This window comes from Palaemon carinicauda, chromosome 1 (assembly GCF_036898095.1).
Source record: "Palaemon carinicauda isolate YSFRI2023 chromosome 1, ASM3689809v2, whole genome shotgun sequence".
In the NCBI taxonomy this organism is placed as follows: domain Eukaryota; kingdom Metazoa; phylum Arthropoda; class Malacostraca; order Decapoda; family Palaemonidae; genus Palaemon; species Palaemon carinicauda.
In genome coordinates, this window is record NC_090725.1 from 307538226 (window position 1) to 307546931 (window position 8706).

General features: G+C 44.3%; 1 long non-coding RNA gene across 1 annotated transcript in view; it reads right to left on the reverse strand.

Moving 5' to 3' along the window:
* Positions 1-8222, reverse strand: part of LOC137658675 (uncharacterized) — a 128469-nt gene extending 120247 nt beyond the window's left edge. The window contains exon 1 of the long non-coding RNA XR_011047396.1: positions 8091-8222. This is a non-coding gene — a long non-coding RNA (uncharacterized lncRNA). The remainder of the gene's footprint in view (positions 1-8090) is intronic.
* Positions 8223-8706: the final 484 nt, after the last annotated feature.

The following is an 8706-nucleotide window of genomic DNA, read 5'->3' on the forward strand; positions in this document are numbered from 1 at the left end:
AGGTTGACGTAGAAGGTCCACTCCTAGAGGAAGAGTCCTGGGAATGTCGACCAGCCATTGCAGTACCTCTATGAACCATTCTCTCGCGGGCTAGAGGGGAGCCAACCAACGTCAGCCGTGTCCCTTTGCGAGAGGCGAACTTCTGAAGTACCCTGTTGACAATCTTGAACGGCGGGAATGCATACAGGTCGAGATGGGACCAATCCAGCAGAAAAGCATCCACGTGAACTGCTGCTGGGTCTGGAATCGGAGAACAATACAACGGGAGCCTCTAGGTTATCGAGGTAGCGAACAGATCTATGGTTGGCTGACCCCACAGGGCCCAAAGTCTGCTGCAAACATTCTTGTGAAGGGTCCACTCTGTGGGGATGACCTGACCCTTCCGGCTGAGGCGATCTGCCATGACATTCATATCGCCCTGAATGAACCTCGTTACCAACGTGAGCTTTCGATCTTTTGACCAGATGAGGAGGTCCCTTGCGATCTAGAACAACTTCCACGAATGAGTCCCTCCCTGCTTGGAGATGTAAGCCAAGGCTGTGGTGTTGTCAGAGTCCACCTCCACCACCTTGTTAAGCTGGAGGGACTTGAAGTTTATCAAGGCCAGATGAACCGCCAACAGCTCCTTGCAATTGATGTGAAGTGTCCTTTGCTCCTGATTCCATGTTCCCGAGCATTCCTGTCCGTCCAAAGTCGCACCCCAGCCCGTGTCTGATGCGTCCGAGAAGAGACTGCGGTCGGGTTTCTGAACAGCCAAAGGTAGACCTTCCTTGAGAAGAAAGCTGTTCTTTCACCACGTTAGAGTAGACCTCCTCTCTTCGGAAACAGGAACTGAGACCGTCTCTAGCGTCATGTCCTTTATCCAGTGAGCAGCTAGATGATAATGAAGGGGGCGGAGGTGGAGTCTCCCTAACTCGATGAACAGGGCCAGCGATGAAAGTGTCCCTGTTAGACTCATCCACTACCTGACTGAGCATCGGTTCCTTCTCAGCATGCTCTGGATGCATTCTAGGGCTTGGTAGATCCTTGGGGCCGACGGAAAAGCCCGAAAAGCTCGACTCTGAAGCTCCATACCCAGGTAGACAATGGTCTGGGATGGGACGAGCTGGGACTCCTCTAAATTGACCAGGAGGCCCAGTTCCTTGGTCAGATCCATAGTCCATCTGAGATTCTCCAGACAGCGACGACTTGTGGGAGCTCTTAAAAGCCAGTCGTCTGACGGAGCCGGACACAAGATCATGGTACTGCTGCACAGTCTGTGAACTGTCAACCATGGGGAAGCGAGGAAGTACAGCGACAACCCGAAACTGTCTAGACTGTCTGGGTAGAACAGACAACTCCTTATCGGGTTGCTGAGGTTGCCGCACTGCGTCACAACAAGTCACCTCTGCTGGTTGTTGAACGTCTTCCCAGTGACACACTGACTCCGTAAACAAAAAATCCTCTAACAAGGACTAAGCTTGGACTGCATGTCTTGCAACAAAGCTCAAGGTCTATGGGAGCAGGTGTGGCAACAGACGGGGTTAGCGACTGAAGCGAAACCATTACCCTCCCTGGAAGCATGTTATGCTTAAATAAAAGTCCATAGGAGGCTAAGCAGCTAAAGGCTCCTCTCCAAATGACAGAGTCCTCAAGGGAATATCAGAAGGAGGGAGAATAGCACTTTCTCATCTACAGGAACCATATCCGAGAAAAGCTAAGTTCTCTCAGTGAGGGTTTCACTGGTGCAAAAGCAGCAGACCAGAAGGCAACGTTATGAAACTGCTTGACAGTCTTGTGAGTTGGCAACAACCCAAGACGTGTGACTGAGGAGCATGCGTTAAGGTATGCAGAGCATGCTGTATGTAAGGTATGCAGAGCATGCTGTATGTAGAGCATGCTGTAAGGTATGCAGAGCATGTTGCATGGCATGCGGCTTATGCTGCATGGGATGAGGCTCATGCTGCATGGGATGAGGCTCATGCTGCATGGTATGAGGTTCATGCTGCATGGGATGAGGCTCATGCTGCAAGGGATGAGGCTCATGCCGCATGGGTTGAGGAGGATGCCGCAAAGTATGAGGCTCCTGCCTCATGGGTTGAGGAGGTACCGCATAGCATGAGGCTCCTCATAGCATGAGGCTCCTGCCTCATGGGTTGAGGAGGATGCCGCATAGCATGAGGCTCCTGCCTCATGGGTTGAGGAGGATGCCGCATAGCATGAGGCTCCTGCCTCATGGGTAGAGGAGGTTGCCGCATAGCATGAGGCTCCTGCCTCATGGGTTGAGGAGGATGACGCATAGCATGAGGCTCCTCATAGCATGAGGCTCCTGCCTCATGGGTTGAGGAGGATGCCGCATAGCATGAGGCTCCTGCCTCATGGGTTGAGGAGGATGCCGCATAGCATGAGGCTCCTGCCTCATGGGTAGAGGAGGTAGCCGCATAGCATGAGGCTCCTGCCTCATGGGTTGAGGAGGATGCCGCATAGCATGAGGCTCCTCATAGCATGAGGCTCCTCATAGCATGAGGCTCCTGCCTCATGGGTTGAGGAGGATGTCGCATAGCATGAGGCTCCTCATAGCATGAGGCTCCTGCCTCATGGGTTGAGGAGGATGCCGCATAGCATGAGGCTCCTCATAGCATGAGGCTCCTGCCTCAAGGGTTGAGGAGGATGCCGCATAGCATGAGGTTCCTGCCTCATGGGTAGAGGAGGTTGCCGCATAGCATGAGGCAGAGCCTCATGGGTTGAGGAGGATGCCGCATAGCATGAGGCTCCTGCTTCATGGGTTGAGGAGGTTGCCTCATAGTGCTGGAACCCGGCAACTCCCGATGCGGCAACTCACGCATGAAAGCAGGAGGCGCAGCAAGAACATGCGTTTGGCAGGGTGGACTGCGCATCGGAGGTGGAGCTCTCACAGGTGGAGGGTGGGAGCAGGCAGCCGCAGTATCTGCTGAGCACACAACCTCGGCGGGTTGTAGGTTAACAGGCTGCATTGTCAACCTTCCAGCATGATACTCCTGTATGAAGGAGCAAGCTGAGACTGTATAGTCTGCAGCATGGACCACTAGGGTCTATGAAAGACAACAACAAACGGAGCTACTGTCCGTTGAGACTGAGGGTCTAAAACAGCTGGTGCGGCAACAGACGGAGTTACTGCCTGTTGCGGTACCACCTTGCCTCTCTGGGAGGTGTGCAGTTGTCGTACTGCAGCAAGTCCGAACTGACCCAGTGGCAGTGGCTACACCTAGGAGTTGGACTTGCGCGGAAGGGACCGACTTGCACTTAAAAGCTGCAAGATTTGGTCCATGGTTTCTGCGAGAAACCTCTTCCGCAGACGAGGAATAAATGGGCTCTCTCGTCTTTGTGTGGGTGGGGTGATCACGTCGGCTACGTGAGTGGATACACCCGAAACCACGGAGGGAAACGTCTGTTCGTCGATCAAGGCCTGATGAACCCATAAGTCCTTCGACATTACTTCTCCCCTGGGCTTGGGAGCTTGTAAGAGGTCCCAGACTAGGCGAACAACTGGCACGAACAGACGAACCCTCGAACGCAACACTGTAACACTTTGCGCTATCACTTTATCACTTTTGATTTTCTGTTTGCACTTATTTCACTGAACTCGAAACTTTAAGTGGTTTGTACCTGAAACACGCAATTCTATCCTTCATTAAAAGTTAGTAATTGCGAAAACAGTATTACAATGTAACAGAAAAACATAATGAAAGATAAAGAATTCAGTGGCTGGAAAAGAGACTAAACACTAGATCAAATAAACTACGTTTAAAATCTCTCACCGCATAAAGCCTGGGAACAAGAATAAAACTCTAGAAACGTTTACCTTCTTCCCCTAAAGAGACTAGGGAGAAGAGCAAAAACGATAACAACGTTACCCGCTTGAACGAAACGTTTATCCTCCTCTCTCTCCCTCCGTCTCTATCTCTCTCTCTCTTGACTAGAACCTGAGAGATGAGCCCAATATATATATCGTTAAAACATATTATTGTTAAAGGAAAAAAACTGAAAGATTTCCCAAATAAAAAGTTCCTTTATTAGAATTAAAACCATTTAAGCTAAGAAAGAATGAACAAAACGCTAGAATCGGTTTACTCTTACTGCAACGTGAAACCGTGAATACTCTCTCTCTATCGTAACGATAGAGCGCAAGTTGAACGTTCTGAACGTCAACAACTGCGGAGACAAAACAAAACGTTAGTTCAACTTTGAAAACAGTACGAGACTATCAAAGAAATTCTTACAAAAACATTAAAATTAAAATAGCATAAAATCTTAACAGGTAAAAACGATATGACGGGCTCAATGTTAATTAATTTCGGTTCCAAGAAAAGACCGCCTACTATTAGGAAAGGTCGCATATAAACAAACATAAAAATTAATTTTTATAAGTTTATAATAAAAGGAAGTTAATCGAAGAGGCCTATTTAAGCAAAATTAAGAAAGAGAGTCTATACTCTCTTCGACACCAACACTTCCGTCTAAGGGAAGGGTCGGCCATTGAAAAGTGAGAGAGAGTTCATACTCTCTTCGTCACCAAAATTAAATCAAATTAATTCCAAAAACTTGCTAAGCTAATGTTAAAGCTTCCTGAATAGCGAAGGCTAAACTCTAGAGCAAATACATCACCAAATCGTGAACAATAACTCCAGAATCAACAGCGTATCCAAGTAGGTCTAGCCGGTGGCACGACAGAGGAAAAATTGAGGTGGTGTTGACAAGAAGTACTGGAGTACCTGACCACAGATGGCGCTGTTGTGTCCACCCCCACCTGTATAGCGATCGCTGGCGTATCCCGACCGTAGATTTCTGTCGGGCAACAGAGTTGACAGCTACATGATCATCGGGTAAGATTAATATTGAAAAAACTAAACATATATTAAATTTGCAGAAAAATATCGAACTTAAAAATACCTGGCATAAAACCAAAGAAAAATTGTAGAAGACAAAGCAATTTATGACTGCATACCAGAATATGACAAACTTTTAAAAAATAATTTGTATTTTTACTACTGTATCTGCAAACCGAGGACTTTAAAAGGATTAATTTCAGCGAAGCCAGAAACAGATATTAAAAATGACAATGGGGTGGTAGTAGCTGGAATGTGGCAGATAAGCTGTCCCCACTTGACAGTGGCCTGAGCAGCCACTTTGACCTTGAACCTAGGACTTGCAGGGTGGTCGAGGCAGGAAGTGTTCTACTGTAGTTGGGAAAAATACAAATTAGCTTTAAAATTCAGCTATTTTTTCTTACATGAATACAAACCATGAATACCGAAGGTCTGACCCAGGTGGAGGATTGACCCACAATCTCTGGTAAAACTGACCTAGAGTGGTTCGGAGGATTGACCCACAATGTTTATTTTCTTTTCTAAAGCTAATTCCTTGGTATTGCATGATTTTATAAAGGAAAAGTTTAATATTTCATTGATATTTTATTTACTGCTTTTCATCAAATATTTGATGTGTTTATAGGGTATGAATATGAAATTAAAAAGGGTACAGAACCTAACAAACCCACCTAACCTAACCTAGATGTTCCCAGGTCACAACCCCTAGCCACGGGCAAGCCCCCGGACCCACTTCCCAGGTCACAACCCCTATCCAAGGTTCTACCTGCAAATATATAAAATTTACCAATGACTGTTATAAAAGTTATTACAACATATAAGTGTTAATGTTATATGGAATCCATATGTTGGTATATTTAATCAAATAACTTTAATAATAAATGCACTATAGAATAAATAAACATTGTGGGTCAGTCCTCCAAACCATTCTGGGTCAGTTTTACCGGAGATTATGGGTCAATACTACCCCTGGGTCAGTCCTCCGGTTACCCAAACCATCATCCTTTAATACAAAACATATTTATATAGGAGGAACACCCTATAACCAAACTGGATGATTAAATTCCTGATATATCAAGATACTTGGACCAATAAAAGTACAGTAGAGATGATTCATGTCTACCTCCTAAACTCTTAGGAATAGATATCACAGATGTTGATGCTAGGTTCCTACAAGGGAAGGGTAAACTGTCATGGAAGAACCTACGTAAGTGTTGACCGATTGATTGATTTTGCATTTTCTGGCATCCTGATAGTCATCAGTTTTAAGCATACTGTCTGAATGTAAGGTCTTTTATGATATATGGGTTAGCTTACATCTGTCCATCCTCCTGATACTTATTATTAATTAAAGTTGTGTAATAAGTTTTAGTAGTATTACTAAATACACTTATGTAAATAATAAAACGTCACCTGGCGACTGTTTATCGCTTGATAAACAGCAGATATGAGTAGCTTACCCGAGCCGAGTAAAATATCGTTCATATAATGAATTGTAATCAAAATAAAATTGAAACCCATAATATTCGAGCTGAACTGGAATTGAACATTTATTTTTGAAAACTATTTGGAATTGAATTTGATTTGATAAATTCATAATTTTTGATGAATTGTATTCCATAAAAATGAATTGACCTCAACTCTGGTCCTAGGTCACCTTAGATAAGGGAGAGGGATGTCATAGGTCACCTTAGATAAGGGAGAGGGGTGTCTTTGGTCACGTTAGGTAAGGGGGTTTCCTAAGTCACCTTAAGTAAGGGGAATGTCCTAAGTTACCCTAGGTAAGGGGGGTGTCTTAAGTCACCTTAAGTAAGGGGGTGTCCTAAATCACCTTAGGTAAGGGGAGGGGTGTCCTAGGTCAGTTTTGATAAGGAGTGGGTGCCCTATGTCAGGTTAGTTAAGGGGGGTGTCCTAGGTCTGGTAAGTTAAGGTGTAGGTGTTCTAGGTCAGTTATGTAAGGAGTGGGTGTCCTAGGTCAGGTTAGATAAGGGGTGGGTGTCCTAGGTCAGGTTAGGTAAGGGGTGGTTGTCCTAAGTAAGGTTAGGTAAAGGGTGGGTGTCCTAGGTCAGATTAGGTAAAAGGTGGGTGTCCTAGGTCAGATTAGGTAAAGGGTGGGTGCCCTATGTCAGGTTAGGTAAAGGGTGGGTGCCCTAGGTCAGGTTAGGTAAGGGGTGGGTGTCTTAGGTCAAGTTGGGTAAAAGGTGGGTGTCCTAGGTCAGGGGGCCTAAGGGGTGGGTATCTATCGAAGGGGAAGTGTCAAGAGGTTAGTTCAGTTAAACAGCAAGTTTCCTGGGTTAGATTAGGAGAAGCAATGAGATCATGTTACATCGTGATTGAATGAATGATTTGAAGTTCCCTGGCATCCGGACATCGAAGGTCATTGACACCGATGTTACATCGTGAGCAAAGCGAGCCACGGCAGAGCAAAAACCAGAGCATTTGCAGTTGGTTGAGATGGACTGGGCCAGTATTTAAAATTTAGGTATATATTTTACTGTAACACAATTTTCCCAATAAACAAAATGTGTTCCTGGTGTATTTATAAGCCCTTTTTACAGTTCTGATACAAAATAATTGGGGGAGACAATGTTACATGGAGCCTTTGTATTTCAGCGGCCAGTTCATCCAGCGAACATAAAATATGGACACCAACTAACTTAAACTTCTCCACCCTAACCTACAAGTCGTGTCCTTACTTACTTACCTAACGGAGGGGGGGGGGGGGTAACAACCCCACTTACACTAGCATATTCTCAGCAAGCCACCATCATTCATACAGGTGGCATCTATCATAAATACAACATTATTTCTCACAAACCGTATTTTAAAAAGGAAACAAACACAAGAACACCATCAATCCTAAAGTTCCCGACTTAAACTGACCTAGAAGTCGTGGTATCCTTACCTATCCCGACCGATTAGGCCGAGGATAACCCTAGCCTAAGGTAAAGTATCCACCTTGTGTTAGCTTCTCACTCGGCTACACTTCCGAGAACCTCATAATAAAACACTACGTAAATTTAAGCTCTTATAGTACTTTAAAAAAAAACACGTTTTCAAATTACGAAAATCGATTTCACTAGTAATAAAGTTTAAGCAAGTCTCCGGCGAATACATGGACTCAAAAGCCAATCTGAAAGCAATATTTCTCCACTACCCATTAGCCACTCCTTGCTTTAATCATGGTAATTAACAGCTTCCTATATATGAAATCGTAAATTCTAATAATGAGAAAGTTAATTTTACCTAAATTCATCATTTTCCAGAATGAATTCGAGAAATCTTGGTAGACTAGACGTTCTCCTGTGTTGTTGTTGTTGAGGGGCGGCAGTGTTACCAGAAGTTAATAGTCTAAAAATCCCCAAAACTCATGATAAAAAATCCCCCAAACAACCTAAAAAACCCCCATTTCCACAAATATATTTCTTTCTGTTCATATAAGCTTTACTAATATAGAAATTATTTACTATACTAAATATAAATGCAGGCAAACTAATATCAACACTATAAACGTTTACTCATCTTTGTTTATACTTCATAGAAATTTGAACACAATATCCCCATCAGACGCCAAAAAATCCCAAATCTAAGGATAAATTCCCATATCATTTGGCACCACTGGTTGAGGATGTGGGCGATGTCTTATATCCATGGACTCTGGAAACTGGATATGAAGATGGAGTCTAAGGACAATCAACGGGTGTGTTTATACGAGGATTTTACTCTCTATGGTACGAAGTCTCTCTTAAATATGATATGAATATCACTACAACATCCCTTTACTGTCTTTGCTATAATATTAATAGCAATTTCCCTCCAAAATCTAAATCAATAGCTAATCTCAGGATTGATAAACTAACGA